The 24300-nt window shown below is 42.1% G+C and overlaps 1 protein-coding gene across 10 annotated transcripts in view; it reads right to left on the bottom strand.

Annotated features, from left to right (window-relative positions):
- Positions 1 to 21956, bottom strand: part of FBXO10 (F-box protein 10) — an 84210-nt gene extending 62254 nt beyond the window's left edge. For 3 of the 10 annotated variants that reach the window (XR_010944955.1, XR_010944954.1, XM_067743909.1), the window contains exons 1-2: positions 21700 to 21947; positions 18538 to 18630 (exon numbers count right to left, since the gene is read on the bottom strand). The gene's annotated coding sequence lies outside the window, so the exon portion shown is untranslated. Of the gene's footprint in view, positions 1 to 18537; positions 18631 to 20391; positions 20424 to 21699 lie in introns of those variants that run through there. The other 7 variants (XM_067743913.1, XM_067743912.1, XM_067743914.1 and 4 more) reach the window with 7 other exon arrangements.
- Between the last annotated feature and the right edge of the window lie 2344 nt (positions 21957 to 24300).

The raw sequence follows: 24300 nt of genomic DNA, 5'->3' as shown, positions 1-24300 counted from the left end.
TTTATCTATATTATATATAATGGCATGCATCTGTTAATCCCATGCTCCTAAATTTATCCCTCCCCTTCCCCTTTCCCCTTTGGTAACTGTAAGTTTGTTTTCTATGTCTGTGAGTCTGATTCTGTTTTATCAATAAGTTGATTTGTATTATTTTTAGATTTCACATGTAAATGATATCATGTAATATTTGTCTTTCTCTGACTTATTTCACTCAGTATGATAATCTCTAGGTCCATCCATGTTGCTGCAAATGACAATATTTCATTCTCTTTTCTGGCTGAGAAATATTCCATTGTATATATATATATATATACCACATCTTCTTTATCCATTCATCTGCTGATGGACACTTAGGTTGCTTCCATGTCTTGGCTATTGTGAATAATACTGCTATGAACACAGGGGTGTGTGGATCTTTTTCGAAATCGGTATCTCATTTTGGTTTTAATTTGCATTTCCCTCATAACTAATGATGTTGAACACTTTCATGTGCTTATTGGCCTTTCATATATCTCTTTTGAAGTGTTCAAATCTTTTGTCTATTTTTTAAAAAATGGGGTTGTCTTTTTTATTATTGAATTATAGGACTTCTTTATACATCCTTTGCCAGATAAATGTTCTATGAATATTTTCTTCTACTCTGTAGCTTGTCTTTTCACTTTCTTAATAGTATCTTTTGATGAGAAGTTTTTAATTTTGATGAAGCTGAACATACTTTTTTTTTTAATGATTATTGGTTTCTTTTACCTGAGAAACCTTTGTTAATCCCCACACAATGAAGATATTCTCCTGTATTTTCTTCTAAAAGCTTTGTGGTTTTAACTTTTGTATTTTGACCTATGATACAATCATGAATTAATTTTTGTTATGGTATGACGTGGAGGTTGAAGTTAATTTTTTTATGTGAATATCCAGTTATTCCAGCACCATTTGTTAAAAAGAATCTCCTTTCCCTACTGGCTTGCTTTGGTGCCTTTGTCAAAAATCAAATGACAGTAGCGTGGATCTATTTCTGGGTGATTTATTCTGTTTCACTGAACTATTTGTCAATCCTTATGCCAGCAGCACAGTACAATTTTACACTTTTCCTTTGATAAATTGGGCTTTTAGTGTCAAGTCCAAGAACTCTTTACCTAGCTCTAGCTCTAGATCCTAAATATTTTCTCCTGTTTTTTTTTTCCTAAAAGTTTTATAGTTTTACCCTTCACGTTTAAGTCTATGATCCATTTTGAGTTAATTTTTGATTTAGGTATAAGATTTAGTTTGAAGTTCATTTTTTTGGACCTATGGTCGTCCTACTGTTCCAGCACCATTTGTTGAAAGCGCTATCCTTTCTCCACTGCATTGCTTTTCTACTTTTGTCAAAAATCAGTTGAGCTTATTCTTCTGGTTTCTTTTAGTGGAAGCAATATTTCAAGACCACAATCTGGGTATTAGAGATGTTTATTTCTACTAGGTTTGGTCATGGTTTCTAAGCCTTTTCAGCAGACTTCTGTCTCCTCCACCAGAATGTGGGTTTCTTTGGCAAGGACTGGATACCTTGCTCTCTGAAGACCCAATACCTGGTGTTGACCCCCTTCTCTACTCCAATTATTCAGAGCAACAGAAAAGAAAATCACTCTAAGCAACAGAGTGCCCAGATTATTCCAACACCGGGTCCACATGTCTCAGGTACTATGAGAGTGGGATTCTGCCTTTTCTGAGGCTCTAAGTTCTTTCAGGAAATGCTACCAATAAGTAAACCAAGGGAGACAAGTACATGATTTATTATTACCTACAGGTGACTTGACCAGAGTCACTGGGAAAAAAACAGGTCAGCAGTACCTCTGGTAAGATTAAGTTAACCCTTTCATATTCAACTCTCACATAACTCATTCTTTCCCTCACAACTTATCTTTGCACTCCACATTCCTCCCAAACATCTCCCAGACCTTCCGCAGCTCTGCCTCTAATTGCCCCTTTCCTAATTTGACTGCTGCTCTTCTCATTACAGTGTCATTTGCAGGAGGGAGGAGCTCTGATGCCAGGACTCTGAGTGGGTTGAATGCAGTTCAGTTTCAGGTGGGCCTCTCCTCCAACTAGGTTCTTGGCTCACTTATGAGGTAATTTAATTTAAAATGTTATTTTGCCTGTCCATCAGGTCTTGGTGACCTGTACATGATTCTCTGAGTTCAGTGACTTCATACGTCACATTTCTTCTAACCCTGACCCTTCACACAGTCCCTTCCTGAAACCTCAGATTTAGCCTCCTTCTTCCACGTAACAGATGCCTCCTCTGACTACCCTGTGTCCCACACAGTTCACATTTATCTTTGTAAATTTTTTATATCCCTATTAAGAGGAGCTCATTTACAATATTCTTCTCTGTCCTTGCTTCACTTCTTTTTTCCTTATTATATTGCTACTTCAATTTAAAACCACCAGAAGAACACTGCTATCACCATTTTAACAAGTTCCTATAGAAAAGAATACAAACTGTCAACCACCCAAACATTTCTACCCAGACGGTGATCCCATACCAGGAAGGACCACTTGCTGCATGTGGAAGGAGTATCTTTCAGTCATTATTAAGAACTCTGACCTACTTCTCAGACTCCTTGCTCTCCTCATCCCTACCTCCCACTTTCCAATTTATTAGCATCTTTGATTATAACTGTATGCTGTTCTTCCAGGGGCACCATCTACTGTGTACTTTCCAACGTGCCTTATCCACAATGTTCTTTCCTTCTATAAGGGACAACTCTGACAGGTGTTCAAGAGTGAATCAGAGAATCCGAAAGAAACGCAATCTCGAAACCCAATCTCGACAGCCTTCCAGGTGACAGGCTTCCCTATGGCGTCATGCAAGTCTGCCCAGGAGGGCCCTCTCTGGGACCCAATGCTAATGGTCACTACTCCAATCCTCAGGAGGATGTAGAGACCCAAATCACAGTTACTCAAACTACGACCACCAAGCCTGATTACTGCATCCAACCTCACTGCTGACTTGAACCTATTTCACTATCTATTAGCGTTCAACCCAGTCAACCCGCTGAATGCTCCATGCGACATCCCACAGTACCCAGCACTGCCAACTCCTGTCCCAGATGAGTCGCCACAGCAGCCCATCAATAAGGAATACATTGGGCCACCAAAATTGAGCTACAGAGAATACAGCAAGAACCAAACACACCATCTAATACCTAGCACAAAGCATGACTTTAAGTAAATGAATAAACAGAAGTGAATTGCCATCATACCTCTACCCCAATTTTTTGGTGAATAATTAGTTCTTGCAAACTTATATAAATTTACTATATAAACACAGCTTCGAGGGCCCTCCCTCCCCCCACAAAATTCCTGCATCTACACAGAAATTCTTACATAGAAATTCTTAAAGTTTCACTGTGAATTTAAAAAATTAGAGAATTAAAAATCCCTTTTATTTCTCGTTCCTTTGTTTTGCAAACATAGCCCTTACGGAGTGTGAGGGATTCTAGGATGAGAAAGAAGTTGACAGGAAATGGACACAGCTAATAACAACCTGAGAGAGAAAGTATTAACCATAATTGCAGCTTACAGAGCTCAAGAGGAAAGAAAATCTTTAAACCAGACTTGGTGGGACTTCCCAGAGGTTCTTAAAACATGGCTCTTGACCATTCCTCCTCAGAATCACCCAGGGCCTGTTCCTAGCCCCACTTCAGATCTCCAGAATCAGAATCTCTGGGGTGGGAATGTAAATTGGTGCAGCCACTATGGAGAAGAGCATGGGGGTTCCTTCAAAAACTAAAAACAGTACCACCATATGATCCTGCAATCCCATTCCTGGGCATATATCTGGACAAAACCCTAATGTGAAAAGATACATGCACCCCTATGTTGACAGCAGCACTATTTACAACAGCCAAGACATGGAAGTAACCTAAATGTCCACTGACAGATGAATGGATAAAGAAGATGTGGTAGGGCTTCCCTGGTGGCGCAGTGGTTGAGAGTCCGCCTGCCAATGCAGGGGACACGGGTTCGTGCCCCGGTCCGGGAAGATCCCACATGCCGCATAGCGGCTAGACCCGTGAGCCATGGCCGCTGAGCCTGCACGTCTGGAGCCTGTGCTCCGCAACGGGAGAGGCCACAACAGTGAGAGGCCCATGTACCGCAAAAAAAAAAAGAAAAAAAAAAAGATATGGTATATATATACAATGGAATATTACTCAGCCATAAAACAATGAAATAATGCCATTTGCAGCATCATGGATGGACCTAGAGATTATCATATTAAGTGAAGTCAGAGAAAGATAAATATCATATGATATCACTTATATGTGGAATCTAAAAAAATGATACAAATGAACTTAAGTTACAAAACAGAAATAGACTCAAAGAAAACAAACCTTTGGTTACCAAAGGGGACAGTGGGGGGATGTGGAGATAAATTAGGAGTTTGGGATTAACATATACGCATTACTATATATAAAATAGGTAAATAACAAGGACCTACTGTATAGCACTGGGAACTATCCTCAATATCTTGTAATAACCTATAATGGAAAAGAATGTGAAGAAGTACATGTATCTGAAAAAGTGTGTATATATATATACCTGAATCACTTTGCTGTACACCCCAAAGTAATAATAATACAACATTGTAACTTAACTACACTGCAATAAAAAAAAAATTAAATTAAATATAAGAAAAAAAAGAATCTTTGGAATGGAACCAATTACCTGCAACTTTACCAAGATCCCTGGTGACTGTAATGAAAAGCACCCCCTTTCCCCACTTTGATGCAGCACTCCCAATAAAGGGCTCTCAACCCTTTATTGGGAGCTTCAACCGTTTCCGTGAGTGGCTCTCCCAGTATCCTGCAAAGTCAGAAGACCTAGGATTAAGTGGTATGAAAGCCTGAGCAAGTCACTTAACCTCCCTGGGCCTGGTTTCCTCATATGTAAATAGGGGAGCTTGATACCACCCCAAAGGATTGCTGTGTGGATTAAAAGATCTAATGCATATTGTGTTGATAATTAGTTCTCTTTACCAACTATTTCCAGTTTCCCCTCCTTTTGGCACATGACAGGATTGCACTCTCGGTCCCTCCTGTGGTTGGTTGGGTAGGGTCACGTGACCAGTACTAATTAATGAGTTTTGAGAAGGGATGTGTGCCACTTCTTAACTGGAGCACTTCACTGCCTGTGCAAGATCATCCAGAGCTCTCTTCTTTCCAGCACAGCAACTGGCAACATTTGAGATGATGGCTACTCTGGTAGCCTGGGTCCTTGAGTGATTAGGAAAAGCAGAGTCCCCTTGCCAACCCAAAATGGATACCATGCATGAAACATAATCCTGTGTGTTGGGTGTGTTTGGGGACTGTTTATTACTACAGCATAACCTAGCCCTTCCTGACTGATAAGAGCACGTGAAACTCTAAAGAGTGCTATTATGGAGCTCCTGGAGACCACCCATTCCATGGCTTGTCTGCAGTGATTCAATATCATATTTCCCAATACTGAGCTGAAATCTAAATCCTAGTTACTTCCTCAGTTGGTCCCTGTTCTATCCTCCTGGGGTCACTGGAGTTCTGCTCTCTTATATATGCTGCATATTTGATATAAGCATTAGATGACAAACTCAGAAGCTTGTACTCTACTGTAGGTTCCTCAGGAGGGAGTGGCCTGATTAGAGCTGCATTTTAAGGAGATCATCCAGGAGAGTAACGTTGGGTGGAACACTGAGGGAAGAAACTCACAACTTTGCAAATATTAAATGACAGCTTCTTTCCCTCAGGATGATGTGAGGGTCTCTGGAGGATTTGGGGCAAATGTCCCTGACACAGAAACTACTAGGGCTTCAGTTTTCTTGGGATTCCGAGAAGCTCACCCCACAGTGGGAAGCAAAGGGTACTGGATCTGGCCTCTTGCAGGAAGGAGGATTTCCCAGCAGGGGATTTTTCCATCCTTCAGCAGTTGTCTTCCTCCAAAATTTCCCATGTCCCCAACTCTAGGCAACACCCCAAGGCTAGATCGAGACTGGGGCTGACAGTTCTCCCCTCAAGAGCCCTCTGAACTTAGAGAGGATTTCCTTTCATGAAAACGTCCTATTCTCTGTTGTTCCATTTGGCATTATTTACTATATCTTTACAACACTAATCCATGGGGATCCACAGAGCAACAGAGATTTCTATAACCAGCTAACATTTTAAAAAAATGTATTCCCGGGCTTCCCTGGTGGCGCAGTGGTTGAGAGTCCGCCTGCCGATGCAGGGGACATGGGGTCGTGCCCCGGTCCGGGAGGATCCCACATGCCGCGGAGCGGCTGGGCCCGTGAGCCATGGCCGCTGAGCCTGCGCGTCCGGAGCCTGTCCTCTGCGACGGGAGCGGCCACAGCAGTGAGAGACCCACGTACCGCAAAAAAAAAAAAAAAAAAAAAAAAAAAAATGTATTCCCACATGATCATCTCAATAGACACAGAAAAAGCATCTGACAAAATGCAACATCCATTCATGATAAAAACTCTCACCAAAGTGAGTATAGAGGGAATATATCTCAACATAATAAAAGCTATTTATGATAAACCCACAGCCAACGTAATACTCAACAGTGAAAAGCTGAAAGCCTTCCTGCTAAATTCAGGAACAAGACAAGAATACCCACTCTCACCACTTCTATTCAACGTAGTACTGGAAATCCTAGCCACAGAAATCAGACAAGAGAAAGAAATAAAAGGTATCCAAATTAGAAAAGAAGAGGTGAAACTGTCACTATTTGCAGATGACATGATACTCTCTCTACACAAAGTCTCCACACAAAAACTATTAGAATAAATGAATTCAGCAAGGTAGCAGGATATAAGATTAATATACAGAAATCTATTGTATTTCTTTACACTAACAATGAAATATCAGAAAGAGAAAGTTAAAAAGTGACCCCATCTAAAATCATGTCAAAAAAACAAACAAAACCAAAAAACCAAAAACAGAACTTAGGAATAAATTTAACCAAGGAGGTGAAAGACCTATATGCTGAAACCTATAAAACACTGATAAAGGAAACTGAAGATGATTCAAAGAAATGGAAAGATATCCAATGCTCTTGGATTGAAAGAATGAATATTGTTAAAATGGCCATACTACCCAAAGCAATCTACAGATTTAATGCAATCCCTATCAAAATACCCATGACATTTTTCACAGAACTAGAACAAATAATCCTAAAATTTATATGGAACCACAAAAGACCCAGAATTGTCAAAGCAATCCTGAGAAAAAAGAACAAAGCTGAAAGTATAACCCGTCCAGACTTCAGACTATACTACAAAGCTACAGTCGTCAAAACAGTGTGGTACTGGCACAAAAACAGACATATAGACCAATGGAACAGACTAGAGAGCCCAGAAATTACACCACCCAGAAATAAACCCACACACCTATAGTCAATTAATTTACAACGAAGAAGGCAAGAATATACAATGGAGAAAAGACAGTCTCTTCAACAAGTGGTGTTGGGAAAGCTGGATAGCTATATGTAAACTCAATGAAATTAGAACACTCTCTCACACCATATACAAAAATAAACTCAAAATGGTTTAAAGGTCTATAGGTAAGACATGACACCACAAAACTCCCAGAAGAGAACATAGGCAAAACACTGTCTGACATAAATCATAGCAATGTTTTCTTAGGTCTCGCAAGGGAAAAGAAACAAAAGCAAAATTTAGCTTTTGCACAGCGAAAAAAAACCATCAACAAAATGAAATGACAATCTACAGAATCAGAGAAAATATCTGCAAACAATGCGACCAACAAGGGGTTAATATCCAAAATACATAAACAGCTCGTACAACTAAATATCAAAAAAATAACCCAATCAAAAAATGGGCAAGGGCTTCCCTTGTGGCGCAGTGGTTGGGAGTCCACCTGCCGATGCAGGGGACATGGGTTCATGCCCCTGTCCGGGAAGATCCCACATGCTGTGGAGCGGCTAGGCCCGTGAGCCATGGCTGCTGAGCCTGCGTGTCTGGAGCCTGTGCTCCGCAACGGGAGAGGCCATAACAGTGAGAGGCCCACGTACCACAAAAAAAAAAAAAAAAAGGCAAAAGACCTAAATAGACATTTCTCCAAAGAAGACATGTGCCAACGGGCACATGAAAAGATGCCACACATCGCTAATTATCAGAGAAATGCAATCAAAACCACCACAATGATGTATCACCTCACACAGTCAGAATGGCTATCATCAAAAAGTCTACAAATAAAAAGTGCTGGAGAGGGTGTGGAGAAAAGAGAACCCTCCTACACTGTCGGTGGGAATATAAATTGGTACAATCACTATGGAGAACAGTATGGAGGTTCCTTAAAAAACTAAAAATAGAGCTACCATATGATCCAGCAATCCCACTCCTTGGTATATATCCAGAGAAAACTCTAATTCGAAAAGATACATGCACCCCAATGTTCAAAGCAGCACTATTTACAATTGCCAAGATAAGGAAGCTACCCAAGTGCCCATCAACAGACGAATGGTTTAAGAAGATGCGGTATATATACACAATGGAATATTACTCAGCCAATTGTAGCAACACGGATGGACCTAGAGAATATTCTACAATACTTAGTGAAGTAAGTCAGACAAAGACAAATATATGATACCATTTATATGTGGAATCTAAAAAAAATAGTACAAATGAATCTACACACAAAATAGAAATAGGCTCACACAGAAAACAAATTCATGGTCACCAAAGGGCAGGGGGGAGTAAATTAGGCATATGGGGTTAACAGGCACAAACTATTACACTATATATAAAGTAGATAAGCAACAGGAATTTACTGTATAACACAGAGAACTATATTCAGTATCTTGCAATAACATAATGGAAAATCTAAAAAATAAATATATATAACTAAATCACTCTGTATACCTGAAACTAACACAATATTGTAAATCAACTATACTTCAATTTTAAAAAATGTATTCAAGTTTTGCCCTTCTTTTTGCCACTGGGGCCTCTGAGCTATGGAATTAAAAGTAACAAATATCCCCTATGGCCTGTGCCTGTAAAGAAACAACAGTGGGAACTTGTTTGGATGGGAGGGAGCAGGTCCTGAGGTAGACCTCAAGCTGTTCCTTTTTTAATGTGTTCCCAAGAGTGTGAGAACTCAGGGCTTCTGTGTGGCCTCTACCTAACCGCACAGTGGAGGGATCCGCATGCCTCTGGGCCACTTGGTGTCCCCAGCCTCAGTGGGGAAGGCAGAGGCCACTCTCTTGGGAGGTGAGTCCCATGAAACTTGGCTCTCGACAAGCAGGCTCTACTGTTTCCCAGCCCCGTGACTTGAGGCAAATCCTTTAACCTCAAGTGAGGTTAAAGTTAGCCTATTTCCTCATCTGTAAAGAGGCTAATGATGGCTATCTTGCTACCCCTCATGAGAATTTTGAGAATTTCCAAAGGAAAAAAATCATTTATTCAACAAATATTCGTCGATTTGTCTACTACTGTGCTAGGCACTGTTCCAAGTTCTGACAAGCAGTAAATAAGACAAGACCCTCAGGGACAGGCAATACATTTAAAAAATAATAACATAAGTGCTAAGAGGAGAAATAAAGCAGGCTAAGGCGTGTATGTGGGCATGCACACATATGCTATTTTATTTTTTTAATATTTATTTTATTTATTTATTTTGGCTGCACCGAGTCTTAGTTGCAGCACATAGGATCTTCTTTGTGGCATCTGGACTCTTAGTTGCAGCATGCAGACTTCTTAGTTATGGCATGCATATGGGATCTAGCAACCCGACCAGGGATGGAACCCAGGCCCCCTGCGTTGGGAGCACAGAGTCTTAGCCACTGGACCACCAGGGAAGCCCCCCACATGTGCTATTTTAGATAGGGTTGTCAAGGAAGGTCTTTGAGGAAGTGACATTTGAACAGAGACCTGAATGACATTTAAAGCCATGGCGTAAGATCACTAGAGAGAGTGAAGATGACCAAGGCCTTGCCGCCCTAACATCTAAAGGGCATGAAATAGAAAAGGACTTGATAAAGGAGAGATTGGGATTGAACCCTGAGAAAACTGTACAGAACTCTGGTCAACGTGAGGCACCGGAACCAAAGCATTGCTGTGCTTTGTCCTGCTGTCTAGGCTGCCACTGCTTCTGAGAGGGTGGCTGCTGTGCCCATTTAGGTCACTGAGCATTATGATGGGTCGGCAAGTTAGGGTCAGGAATAAAACCTCTAGTGACATCTCTGCAGCTCACTAACGCTTTTGTGTGAGTGGATGTGTGGCGTGGGTGAAGGGGACGTGAGGAAGGACCGAGTTTACAGCACAGGGACCACCCCTGTGAGAAGTGAGACAGCACATGCAGACGTAGGGTGGCCAGGTGAACACCTGCTGTGAAGAAATTCACCGTGACAAACTAGACATTCTCTGCCCTCAAGGAGCTTACATTTTATATAATACTTTTATTTATTGTCTGTCTCCCCTGAGTAAAATATAAGCTCCTTGAGGGCAGAAACTCTGTATCACTGCTTTGTATTATGCCTAGAACTATGCCTGACCCACAGTAGGTGCTCGATAAACAATGAATGAATGATCACCATCATCATTATCTGGTATATTAGAACAGCTGAGACTACTGAATAGCCTCAGCTATAGAATCCATAGTGCGAGATAGATCCTTGTGGAATAAAAAAAAAGTAAATAAAACCCAAGTATGTAGTCAACACTTGCTATGTATAGGACTGCGTGGTAGGCACTGGGAGGAGTCAGGAATCAGATAAAGACCCCACCGTCAAGTCTGGTAGGAGACAAAGATATCACTCCCAACGCACCACCCCCACCCCCGCAGAAAACCCCACAATACAGGGGAAAAGTGCTCAGTGCCATAAAAGAGGGAAAGCCCGTTTGTAAATAAAAATGTGTATGAATAAAAATGTGACCCTTAGCTAGTGGAATCAGCCAGTTATAATAGAAGGCAACAAAAACATCAGGAGCTACTGTTTACTTAGCACGACTGTCTGAAGGGAACAGCATTAAGCACTTTTCATGCTTTTATTCTCTCAACATCTCTTCAAAGCCTTACAACTCAGAATGTTGTTTCCAGGACCTAAGAACTGGTTAGAAACGCCAACTCCTGGGCATCATTCCATACCTACTGGATCAGAATTGACACTAACAATTTCACCAGAGAATCCATATGTACCATATGTTTAAGAAGCACTGATTTAAAGTATGTGTCTTCATTTTACAGATAAAAAAACTAAGTGAGAGAACTTAGGTGACAAACGGCTTACCCCAAATCACTCTGTTAGACTGTAGCAGAGCCCCCTTTTGAAGCCAGACCTGACCCCAAAGTCTGGGTTTTTAACCATTAAGCCAAGCTTCATGGGAGAGCTGGCATCTGAGCTGGACTCTGAGATATGGGTAAAATTGGTGCATCCAGAGAATGCAGGAAGGGGGACTGTGGGCAGAGGAAACAGTGTCAGCCAAGCCTCCAAGCAGGAAACTTCCAGCTGGGCTGAGGACACAGTAAGGAGAAGCTCCGTCTGGCCGAAGCTCTGAGAGCCTGAAGGGGTCAGGGAGAGAGATCAGCTGGATCAGTTCACACAGTTTTTGTTAACCTGGGGGGCAGTGACGAGCTGCCTCGAGACCCAGCGCAGATGGCCCTACCCCATACTGAGATGAGTCAGACAAAAGGGACACAAACGGCTTCTAGTTGGGGCTCTGCCTCTCTCTCACTTCGTAATCTTGAAGGCAGGGACTTAACTCTGCATTCATGTCCCACCTTTGTATAATAAAAAAGAATGCAGTTACTTCCTACCTAGGGGAGGCCACATCAGTATCAAAGTGGTGGGAATTTTGCTTTTAATAAAAAAGGGGCGGGGGGAAAACCAGGACAGTTCAGAACTCTATTTAATATTTTCAAGGGAAAAAAATATATTTTCCTCCCACATTATGAGACATACTAAACACCAGTGCAAATAACTATTATACAAACTGCATTCATTGAGGAACTGTAATGGGTTAAGGATTTTAGATTTTTCTTCAAATCAAAGTACATTTCCTAAAGTTTTGTGGATTTTAGTTTGAAAGTACAGAGATTAAAATACGGTGAACCATGAAAGAGCCCCATACATATACCTACACCTACACACACTATTGGAAAATGAAACAAAACTTATAATTTTGAAGATGACAAAAATCTCATCCAGGCTTTCTATCATTTCTTCAAATCTCAGTTCTCTTCAGCCTGAGAGATAAACACTTTCTTATTTTCCGCTCTGAAATCTGATGACACAGACCAGAATGCTGTGTTCTGATGCACGTATAGTGCTTTCTGATTGTGGCTGGGAGCTGTAAGGACCCTTTCTCCCTCCTTCAATGCACTGCCCATTCATTCTCACCTAGGAGAGTGCCCTGGGTCAGGAAACCCAAAACCTGGGTTTTAGTCCTGATTCTGATTCACTGGGTGACCTTGAGGGGGCAGGGAAAGATGTGTTGAGAGCTTATTAAATACCAGGTGTTTTTTGTATGTCATCTCAATAAGCACTTCTAACAACCAGAGAGGTGGTAGTCTTCTTATGCCCAATTCCAGGAATAAATGGATAAACCGTTTTTTATTTAGTTAGTAAGCAGCACAGCTTCTGTTCCCAGCCTGGACTGAGTCCAAAGCCCTTGCTCTTTCCACTACAACAGCCTGCCTCCTAGTTTCCTGCTTCCTAGTTTCCTTTCTGAGGTTCTGGGGTTCCTAACTTGTGACATGATAGTCAAGGACCTTCTATCCTCACCATTACACATAAACTCACAGATCATGAAATAAGGATGAGTTTACTCCTGCAACTGTTACGCAGTAGAGTATCACACAGTGTCTGAGTTGGATGTGACACAGCAGTACTCTGTTAGGAAGCCTGGCCCAAAGATTTAGGACCTCAAGCCAGATTCTGGGAAAATCAAGGCACCTGTGCCCAGCAGCAGACCTGCGCCCAGCAGGGAGCTGTGCAGCAGCAATGAGGAACGAATACAGACCTTAAGCCGGCCCCAACCAACCCGAACCAACTACCCCAGATAGTCCCACCAGGCCAAGCGCTGGGTGTACAGGATTCTTTATTGTAACTGAGCTAACAACGTTTGTAGCTGCCGACCATCTGATGGCAAAGAGTGTGAGTTTTCTTTTCAGAACTGTAGTACTGGAAGAGCACTGGCAGCAATAGCAATCCACCCATGTAGGCACTGCCCCTAAGTTCTGAATGTCTGTTCTACTGAGTCTTCTGACTACAAGTACAAGTAAGGGAGAGCTTATCATAAGAGTATATGTGGTATTAAGGGTACAGGATTTTATGGAAATACAAGAATAGGGCTTCCCTGGTGGCGCAGTGGTTGGGAGTCCGCCTGCCGATGCGGGGGACAGGGGTTCGGGCCCTGGTCCGGGAGGATCCCACATGCCGCGGAGCAGCTGGGCCCGTGCGCCACGGCTGCTAGGCCTGCACTCTGGAGCCCGCATGCCACAACTGCTGGGGCCCGCGTGCCTGGAGCCCGTGCTCCGCAACGGGGGAGGCCACCGCAGTGAGAAGCCTGCGCACCGCCATGAAGGGTAGCCCCCGCTCGACGCAACTGGAGAGAGCCCGAGCGCAGCATCGAAGACCCAACGAAGCCAAAAATAAATAAATAAATAAAATAAATTTAAAAAAAAAAAGAATAGAACCATAGTAGGTCTGGGCTTCCCAGAGTCTAGAAAGGTCTGGATCAATGGCAGCCCCAAGGCCCTCAGCAGCTGGAGTCTGGGTCTTCACTCATCGCATGATTCAGTCACTCTCCAAGGGTCTGCTCCATTCTCTTTTTGCCTGGAGGCTACACAAAATTTTCTCTACCTCATTGCTTCTGCTTCCTCCTAAGATCACTAGCCAAGACTCCTCAAAGGCTTGACTCTACCTCATGGCTTCTTTCTATATACCATTTCAGCTTCGATTTCTACAGCTATGTCCAACTGTAGTCCCCAGTTCAAATTTCTAAGAGAACATGCATCTTTCTTTTCACTAGGTCACATCAGAGGTCCCTGGTGAGACTATGAATTGGCTGTTCTTGGGTCTGACGTCCATCCCTGGTTCCGTAAGTTCTGACCAGGGGGCAGGGATAGAGCAAGATTTTATGGTAGAAACATGGATGTCTCGGGCTGCCCCTCCATGAACAGGAGTTGTGGATGTAGAAATTTCTCTTAGAAAAGGCTGGGGGAATAGCAAGCACCACAGCTGACATGTTGAAAACATCTCCACATACTAGAGAGCCCCACACCTCTGCTGCTGTGGACCACCAAGATGTCCTCAGCCAACAATGGTGAAGTGCCCAGTGGCTGGTGGGTGAAGGAGGTGGTTGTTTGACCGGCCTCCTCCTTCCCTGTCAGTGGGCTCATGAACAGGTAATGTCCTCCCCTTTTTCTTCTTGTACAGATTAACTGAGTTAATTCCAACTGCAACCTCTCTAAACCTCTTCTTTCTTTGTATCTCTCCTTCAGCCATTACTCAGTGTAGGGATGGTTGGTAGCTGTAACTTTTGTCTGCCTGGCACACCTTCCCTCTTTTGGTTTCTTAGAAGAACCCCACTCCCACTTCATTTAGTCCTGGTGGGGCTGTCATTCAGAGTGCCTCAGTCCTCCATCCACCAAGGATGGATACTTGACCCAAAGTAGGTGATCAGAATATCCCCTCCCCCTTGCCAGAGATAGGGACAACTCAGAAGAGACCATCTGAGGAACGAAGCCAAATTAAGACAAGCAAGGTTGAGTGACTGAGACAGAGAGAGAACCCTAAAAATATTTTTTGAGCCCCTATTTCCAGCTATGCAGTTTTATAAGCCAATAGATTTTCTTTTTAAAGTTAAGAGTGCCTAAGCTGGTCACTTGCAACCAAGAGTCCTGACAAATATACACATAGTTTTCTCAAGGAAATTCTCTGCTCTCTCACTTTTTTCCTCCCTCATCTCATTTGTTCCATTTGTGGGTGCTTAAATGACTCTAATCAAAGCTGACACATTGTATTACAACAAGTCTACCACTAAGCGTCAAGGGGAAAAGACAGTTCAGATGGTCTAATGTCCTGGTACTGTCCAAAAGAAGAGTAGTGCTATTTATCACTTCCATAATTTATCAGCTTTGGTTAAGTTAAAATTTCAAGGGTAACCATTAAAGAAGAGCTAGTGCATAATGTCCAAACTAGAAGGAAAAAAGCAAATGATTAAAAATAGTGCCCCACCCACCTCAAAAAAAAGGGAAAAAAGAGCTAAAATGAAATGGAGTTCTCGCAGGACAAACACACTGAAAGCATAAAATATGAAGACAAACTTAAACCTAAATACATCTGTGGTTATATTAAATGAATATGGACTAAATGTTCCAGTTAAGAGACAAAGGCTATAAAAAACCAAAACCCAATTATATGCTATTTATAAGAGACATATCCAAAACACATATATACAGAAAGGATGAAACTAAAAGGATGGAAAAAGATATACCCTGCATAGATTAACCAAAAAAGATGGCGTAGCTATACTGATATCAGATAAAATAGAGTTTAAGGCTAAAAAAATTCTTTTACTAGAAATAAAAAGGGCAACTTCATAATGATAAAAGGTTAGCACACTAGGAAGTACAACAACTTTGTACTTGTATGCACTTGATAATTGGGCTCAAAGATATAAAGCAAAAAATTAAAAAGGGGAAATAGACAAATTCATAATCACAGTTGTGTACTTTAACACATTTCTCTCTATAATAGCTAGAATAGGCAAAAAATCAGTAAGGATGAAGATTTGAATATAATTAATAAACCTGATCTAGTGGCATTACATAGAACCATTACATAAAATCCAATAACTTTAGAATTCATATTATTTTCAAGCACACATGTAACACTTATAAAAACTCACCATAAACAGAACCCTAACAGAAATATCAACAAATTTAAAAGATTAAGATTATACAGAACAAGCTCACTGACTACAATCAATTAATAAAAGATAACTAGAAAATACTCATGTTTGGAAATTAAGAAACACATTTCTAAGATACCTATGAGTCAAAGGGGAAATCACAATGGGAACTAGAAAATATTTAGAAATAAATGATTAAAATACTACATATCAAAACGTGTGAGCTCTTGCTAAACGGTATTTGGAGAAAAATGTTTAACCTTAAATGGAAAGAATAAAAATAAAAAGTATAAAAATTAATGGAACTAAGCATCCATTTCAAAAAGTTAGAAGAAAAACCAAAATGTATACAAGGAGAGTGAATTTTTTTTTAAAAGAGCAGAACTTAAAGAAATAGAAAACAAACTTACTACAGAAAAAAACCTACGAAGACAGAAAACAAACTTACTACAGAAAAAAACCTATGAAGACAGAAGTTGGTTCTTTGAAAGGAACCTCTACTGAAGCTCAAGAAGAAAAAAAGAGAGAAAGCATAAAAATGAAATCAGAATGAAAAGGGGATATTGCTACAGATGTTGCAGACATTAAAAGAATAATAAGGAAATATTATAAACTTTATATAAATTTTAAACCTTAAAAGAGACAAATTCCTAGAAAAATATTACTTACTAAACTAACTTAAGAAGAAATTGAAAAAATTGCCCTAGCACCATTAAAAAGGTTGAATCTACGGTTAAAAATAACATAAGAAAATAAACTTCCAGACCCAGGTGGCTTCATCACTGAGTTCTCTCCAATATTCAAGGGACAAAGGAGGGGAAACTAATATGGATGGTGGAGGTGGAAGAAGATGGGCATTAGTTTGATCTCTGGACTAACCGCAGCAGCAGGGATTGTAGTTTGTCCCACTAACCTTCCTCTTGTAAGTTTCCCCAGAAATTGTGACCAACCAGAATCCTGGAGAAGTTGTATCTGGATGGAGTGAATTTAACATAGAAGGGAATGTATCAGATGGACTATAGAGAAAACCATTGGTGTCCCACCCAGATCCTCTTTACTGGCTAGCACATCCATTCCCCAGATAGAAGTGTCAGCTGATAACAACACACAGAGGTCCCTTCTCCAGAAAACTGCCACCTCAACTAGTTCTCTTCCTCTCCTCTTCCCATCCTGCTTCCCTTATTCTCTTCCTGAGCACTTCTCTCAGTATACCATTTGAGCATGAATCCCCACTTCAGGTCCTGCTTCTACAGAATAGGGTCTAAGATATCAACATTTAAGAGGATGAAAAGAGACGCACGGCGGGCTTCCCTGGTGGCGCAGTGGTTCAGAGTCCGCCTGACAATGCAGGGGACATGGGTTCGTGCCCCAGTCTGGGGAGATCTCACATGCCGCAGAGCGGCTGGGCCCATGAGCCATGGCCGCTGAGCCTGCGCGTCCGGAGCCTGTGCTCCACAACGGGAGAGGCCGCAACAGTGAGAGGCCCGCATACCGGAAAAAAAAAAAAAAAGTCACAGAGTAACAGATACTTTTAAAACATATAACTGACAAGGAACCACTAACCAAAATTTATAAAGAACTCCGATAAATCAATAAGAAAACTGAAAAACAGGGAAAAGACTTAATACGCAGTTTACAAAACAGGCCATCTGATTAACCAACAAAAAAGTGCTCATCAGTAGTAACCAAGGAAAGAAAATTAAAACCACAGAGATATCATTACACACCCATGAGAATAGTTTAAAAAATTTAAACCAACAATACCGAGTCATTTGCAAGGATAAGAAACAACTAGAACTCTCATATATTGCTGGTAGGAAAGTAAATTGGTACAATCACTTAGAAAACTATTTGGCATTATCTAGCAAAGCAATTCCACTTCAACATATATAAACTCATTCACATACACAATAGAAAATGTCTAAGGATGTTGTTCTTGGCTGCACTGTTCTTGTGTTGCTTATAGTTTCTGAATACCAAGTATCTGTCACCTATAGGATGAATAACTACATTGTGACATTCACAACATAAAACACTTAGCGATAAAAATAAGTGTGGTCAACACATGGATTCAGCTCACAAATAAGTTGAGCAAAAGAAGCAAACACAAAACGCACACAGTATGATTCTATATGTATGAAGTTAAAAAACTAGTAAAAATGAACTGTATTGTTTGGGAAGGCAAACATAGGTGACAAAACTACAAAGAAAAGCAAAGAAATGATTATCATAAAAGTCAAAATAGTGGTTTCTTCTGGGGAGGCGCTTATGATTTAGAAAGGGTACTGAGTACTGGCAATGTTCTATTTCTTGACATAGGTGGTAGTTACATGTGTATTTTCCTTAGAATTGTTAAACTATACATTTATGGGCTTTACTCACTTGCATTCTTGTTGTATCTCATATTTTTAAAAGTTTAAAACAAAGACAATGAAATAGACATACTGATTATTTTCTGGTTCTTAGGCAAGTTGAGGGAACTGAAAATCCTTCATTTTTAAATTAAAACCTGGCACCCCCAAATCCCTAACAGGATACATGTCAAGTAAATTTTCAATAATGCCTACTTCTCTTAGGACTATAGGTGGACAGAGTCTCTCAGGAACAGATATACGCTTTCCCAAGAGTCACCAGAGGATTCCTCTTACCTACGAAAAGTGAGATGAGTAGGCGTCCAAAGTCCTGGAGTAGATATCTTGGTTAAAGGTTAGCATTCCTGAGTATCCTCAGTAGGCAGAATCCTGGAGAGGAGTAGAAGCAATGTGCCAAAAAGCTTTGGGTTAGGGTTAGGCAGAGAAGGGATTCAGCCTCCAAACCCTGATAAAAGGTTTGAAAATTGGGAAATCTATTGGGTGATCTGGAGTGATCCTGACCAAGGCTGCTAGTAAGAAAGGGCCCTATGGGCCGCCCAAACAGGGAAGACTGGAGGAACCCAGCCTGGTGACAAGCTCCACACATGGGCCAGAGTGCGGTGCTTTGGGAGAATGGCTAATCACGTCAGCACAAACTGAAAAAGCTCTAAACTTGGAAGCCAAGCATGGTATCAAGCTGGCAGGAACGTGGTCCAATAAAGGCACTGAGCAGCAGTGACCACACATCCTTAGACCGTGCAGGGCAGCTCTTCAACTGTGATATGATACAGCTGTGTCAGAAATAACAATGTGGGTGGACGGCTCAGACTCTGCAGTTCTCTCCCCTCTGGAGAGTGAAAGACTGACTTCTTTGGAGTGTTTGAGCCCCCGTGGGGCTTGGAAGTGGAAGACATCAGAATTCTCACTAAAAAGGGTATTAAGGGGACTTGGGAGGTTATTTGGAAAAATAAAGAAACATGTGACTGCTTAGAACCCAACTGGTGAAATGAGACACACAGGTTAAACATCCAAAATGAAACAGACAAAATCTTAACCAAATGTCTCTGCTTATCTACCTTCACGTACACAATATCATGTGTATGAGTAGGAAACTAATACATCACTAAGCTAACAGAAAGAGTAAAGAGAGAAATAAGGAAACATCTCAGACAAAGCCCATGATAGGTGACTTAAGAGAAGGTTCATTCATTAAGGCAAACTGAAAGAACAAAATGCTTCTTGTACTGTCTATTTATTACTATGTGACTGACATACGTAAAAGGAACTTGTTTCTTTTAAATCTTCCCTGAAAAGCTTCTCAATATGTGATGTCTTCTTGGTTGCCCAAGACAGGATCCTTTCCACCTCTGAAAGCTCTTGCTGGCTTGCAATCTACATCTTTATCAGAGCCCCACTGATTTGCCCCTTGCATGTGGTAATGCCTTTGGATTATCCCTCCAAAGGTTCTGAGATACCTAAACCAGGGTCTATATGTGTTTTTATCTCTGTTTCTACTTATTCCCACTCCTCTTGGCCCTGCCACTGATGCACTATTGTTAAAGGAAACAGGTGGGGAGGGAGGAAAGAATAGTATGACTGCACTGTAACTGAAGAAAAAAAAGAGAACCACCACCAGAAAACAAACCCATAGGGAACGGGGACTTCTTGACCATGTATTACTTAACAGCTACTTGTGCTATCATAAAAATACAATTCATCTGATAACCATGGAAACCAAAATGAAGGCACTGTGGTGAGGGTGGCTCTTTTCAGGAATCTAAAAACAGTAAGAGGCCTGAAATCAGAAAAAGAAATCCAAGCGCTGCAGGCCAGAGGAAATCCTTTACTAAAAGCCCTGACAAAGCAGCATTTTCTCCAGTCTCTAAAATCTCACCAGGCTTCAACAAGGGCTCTGGGACTGCTGTGACTGATCATGAAACAATTCAGGCCTCTCTGTGTGCTTCTCTGTCCCTTGGGGCCAGCTGCTATGAAGAAGGCTCACTGGGAGCTGGAACTTATTATTTTAAATTGTACCAAAAACCAGCAGAGGAACGTGTGTGCGTATTTCCTCTCCAGCTCCTAGCAGGTATACAAGCACGAAGTGCTCCATAAATACCTGTTGAATAAATGAAGAAACAGGCTAGAACTCACGGAAAGCAAAGCGTCTGGTAAACAGTGTGTGTTCTTTCCACCACCCAGTGCCAACATTCTGTTGGGTCCTGAGAAAATCAAAGTCCTGTCCTCAATTCTGGGTCCAGTTTCTCCATTTGCCTAAGGAGACAGCTGGATTAGATGGTTTCTCAGGCATCTTCCAGCTCTGACAGTCAATCACTGTATTGTGCTTTTTTTGGTGGCAGCACATGCCTGGCACTTTTCTTTCCCCTCAGAGGGAATCTGATACCCGTCTGCTCCAGTAATGTTCCCATCCTGCCTGACTCATTTGGTAGAAACAACGGGTTCACATGCCAATTGTAAATGAGAAGGCAAAGGGGACCCAGACAGAAAAAAGAGGAAAGGGTTCCACTTGGTCCCTTTCTTAGGAAATCAAAACAGCACTCTTTTTAGGACTAAATACACAGAAACGGATGTGTGATTATTCTAAACATCCCTCACGTGAATGTCCCTCTAGCTTATTAATACTTGTACTAACAGCACTAATTACTGAGCATTTCTCTGCCGGACACTGTGCTAAGTCCTATTACACTCAATCCTCACAACAATCTCATGAGCTGTTAAGGTTATTATCTTCTTTTAACAGATGAGGCTTCTATCTGGCTCGAGAACGCACAGTAAGTGGCAAAACTAGGATCTGAACCCAGGTGTAACTGACTCCTGAGTTCTGGCTCTTCAAATGGCTTTTCCATCTGTTCTTCACTGTAGTCCTGTGAGCAAGGGAGGTCAGGGGTTATCACCTTTACTTTAAAAATAGAGAAACCGAGTCTCAGAAGAGGTCTGCGACTTGCACAAAATACAGAAGACACTTAAAAGGTGCCCGGCCTCAGACACTCGCTCCTGCGTTCCTAGGTGAGGGTTCTTCCCATCTCTAGTCTGCTTCTTCCTCTTCCACTTTCACTAACACACTCGCAAAACCTCAAGGCTGAAGGCAACCGCAGAGACCCACCTTCCCGGCCCGGTCGTTTCACAGGAGGAGAAACCAAGGCACAGCTGTTCTCCGGCGCAGCTGAGCCTCCAGGTGCCAGCAGAGAGCGGGAGCGCGGGGCCCAGGGCGGCCTGAGAGCACCATTCCTGGTCCCGCTGGGGCCAGGTGCTCAGCCTCCGGCAGGACCGAACCGGACCTCCTCGGCTGGGCGCCTCGCAAAGCGCCCTAGGTCCCCGGGAGGCAGCCCCCGGCCGCCCGCGCCCCCTCCCCCGGGCCGCTCCCCGCTCCGGGGCCGGGGCATCCCGGGGACGCGGGCAGAACCACTTTGCCCGCAGCCTCCGCGCGCTGTCCCCCCTTACCTTGCCGGGAGCTCTCCGGGACACTCGCCCACAGAAGCGCCAGCCGCGGGCGTCGGGGCCGCAGCGAAGACGGCGGCGCGCGGCCACGGACCGCCGGTCACGGGCTGCCGGTCACGCCTTGAGCCCCGCCCGGGGGCGGTATTTGCTGGGCAGGTATTTGCTGGGCCGTTGAGAGGCGGGCTGTCACGTGACGCGCAGGGCGGGGGATGACGGGAGCGGCGGTCGCGCGGCAGGGCTGAGCTTCCGGACCACCGCCGCGGAAACGAACTCTGCGGAGTCTGCGCAGCGGCGTTGGATGAGTCTTCAGATGCTGCGAAGTCGAGTTTGCGAAGGGGCAATTAAGGCTTGTACTGCGTGGCCCCACAGGGGCAGAAATAGAATCACTGGGTGGAAATTGCAGGGAGGCAGCTGGGGTCGATATAAAGAAGATTCTTCCAATCACCAGTTATCTATCAGTGTAATGGGATGTTCCAGGAGGTAGTGAGCAGCTTTGTAGGTGTGCACATAGGGGCTGGGTTTACACATTCAACAAACTGACCGCTGGCTATGGTCCAAACAATATTCTGGGAGTATATATTAAATAATTTTATGTATAGCACAATACCTGCCACATAGTAAATGTTATCTAAGTGTTGTTGCTGCTGTTATGGGCACAGAGGTGAACAAAAATGATATGGTTTCTGTCCTCAATTTTTGATTGGAGAAGGTAGACATTAATCAGATAGCACTTAAATAAATATATATTTAATTTGTGGTAAGTGCATTGAAGGAACCCAGATTTAAAACTAGGGGGCAAGGGAGGGTGGTCAGGGAAGACTTTTCAGAGAAAGGTAAGGAGTTAGCCAGCTGGAAGAGAGGCAGGGAAAACCTGTGTGAAAGCTCTTGGGTGGGGTGGGGCAGAGGAGAGAAGATTGCTCTTTGGGTAAATGGAAGATGTCCAGTTTGTCTGAAGCTTATTGTGTTGCCAGAGAACAGTGTAAGTGAAATTAAAGGCAGGTAGGGACCAGATCATGCAACATTTAGGTCACAATAAGGATTTTAAAATTTTATATAAAAGGAAGGCATTGAAAGGATGGAGGGTGTAAGTGATTTGACACCTTTTTTTTTTCTTTTTAAAGTATGATATTTTGAAAATAAAAATTGGAAAAAAAAAGTATGCCAGCTACTATGTGGAGAATAGACAGAAGAAAGAGTGGAAGCAAGTAGATTGGTTAAGACTTGGACTGGAGTAATGGTAGTGATGGTAGTGAAGATGGAGAAATAGATTTGAGATACTTTTTTGAGGTAGTCAACCTGGCTTGATGTGGGAAATTAGGGGGATTCCCCAGTGTTCTAGCTTAACCTCCTGACTGGGCCCATGAAAGGGCTATTTAGTGAACTATTGTAAGGGGAATATATTGGGGAGGAGGGTGGAAGATGAAGAACTCAGTGTTTGACTTGTTAAATTTTAAATGCCTGTGTGCCATCCAAATGAGATCAAAACGCATTTGGATACAGACCTCTGGATTTTAGAAGAGAATGTAAGCCTCAGAAATTTAACTTAAGACTGCTGTGAAAAAGAAATCATTGCACCCGATTGAGGTTTGTAATAGCTGATCTATATGATCCCATTGACCTATCTCAGTCCTTAGTTCTACAGAACGTATTCTATAAAAATATATTACATCTATTATTACCATATGATGAATATAGTATTATTACTAAACTCAGGTGAGGCCCAAGTTACTATGCAGCTTCTCTTTTATAAATGGAAAAAAACACAAACACACACCCTAAGGCCAACAATTTATTTTAAGCAAAGACAAAGCTGTACACACAGTAGCTAGATACAAATAGTAGACCACTCTGACTTAGGTCAGATCAGATGAGAACAGGGGAGGTTCACGCTACAATGAGCATGATGATTTATCTCATTATGTATGACTGGCAAAGCTATAACATGTTTAATCCTTTGAAGAGTGTCCCATTGTATGAAACTGGTAGTCTAGATGTCTGTCAAAAAGCAATCAAAAGCCCGACTTTCCGGATTTGTGTCAGCCAACATTATTGTTTTGGCATTTGTATAAAACAGCTAAGCCTTTCAAGGGAGTACAACAGCCGCTTTCTATAAGAGCATGCTGTCTGTCTCATTAGTGGTGCAAACATCACTTGTCACATAGAAAATTTGTTTTTAAATATAAGTACTTAACTATAAGAACGTCATTTGTAAAGCACAGTTGAGTCCCCTCTTCTTTCTGCCGTCATCTCACCTGTGCTTGCCTCTATCCTACCACTTGAGGTCTACTGATTTCTCTCCTCCATTAGACTGGAGAGGACCTGCTCATCTTTTGCATTCTGATACATAGTTGGTATTTCTTATAAAAAGAGTAAGTACATATACAGCATCTCCTCAGTCATGTGAACTTTACTTACCTTGTTTTATGGAAAAGGGAGGCTCAGAGTGATTTGCCCAGGGTCAACATAGTAGACATCTGTCATTCCTTTTTGGCTGTCCAGTACCTGAACTCCCTTCCTACATTTGGGAATTCCCCATCTTATGAGCGCTTGTTGGGAATCAGAGCATGCCTTTCACTACAGAAGCTGAAATTGATTTTTTTTTTT

Source organism: Pseudorca crassidens, chromosome 7 (assembly GCF_039906515.1).
Source record: "Pseudorca crassidens isolate mPseCra1 chromosome 7, mPseCra1.hap1, whole genome shotgun sequence".
NCBI lineage: Eukaryota > Metazoa > Chordata > Mammalia > Artiodactyla > Delphinidae > Pseudorca > Pseudorca crassidens.
The sequence above is the reverse complement of the archived record's forward strand: the minus strand, read 5'-3'. Positions and strand labels throughout refer to the sequence as shown.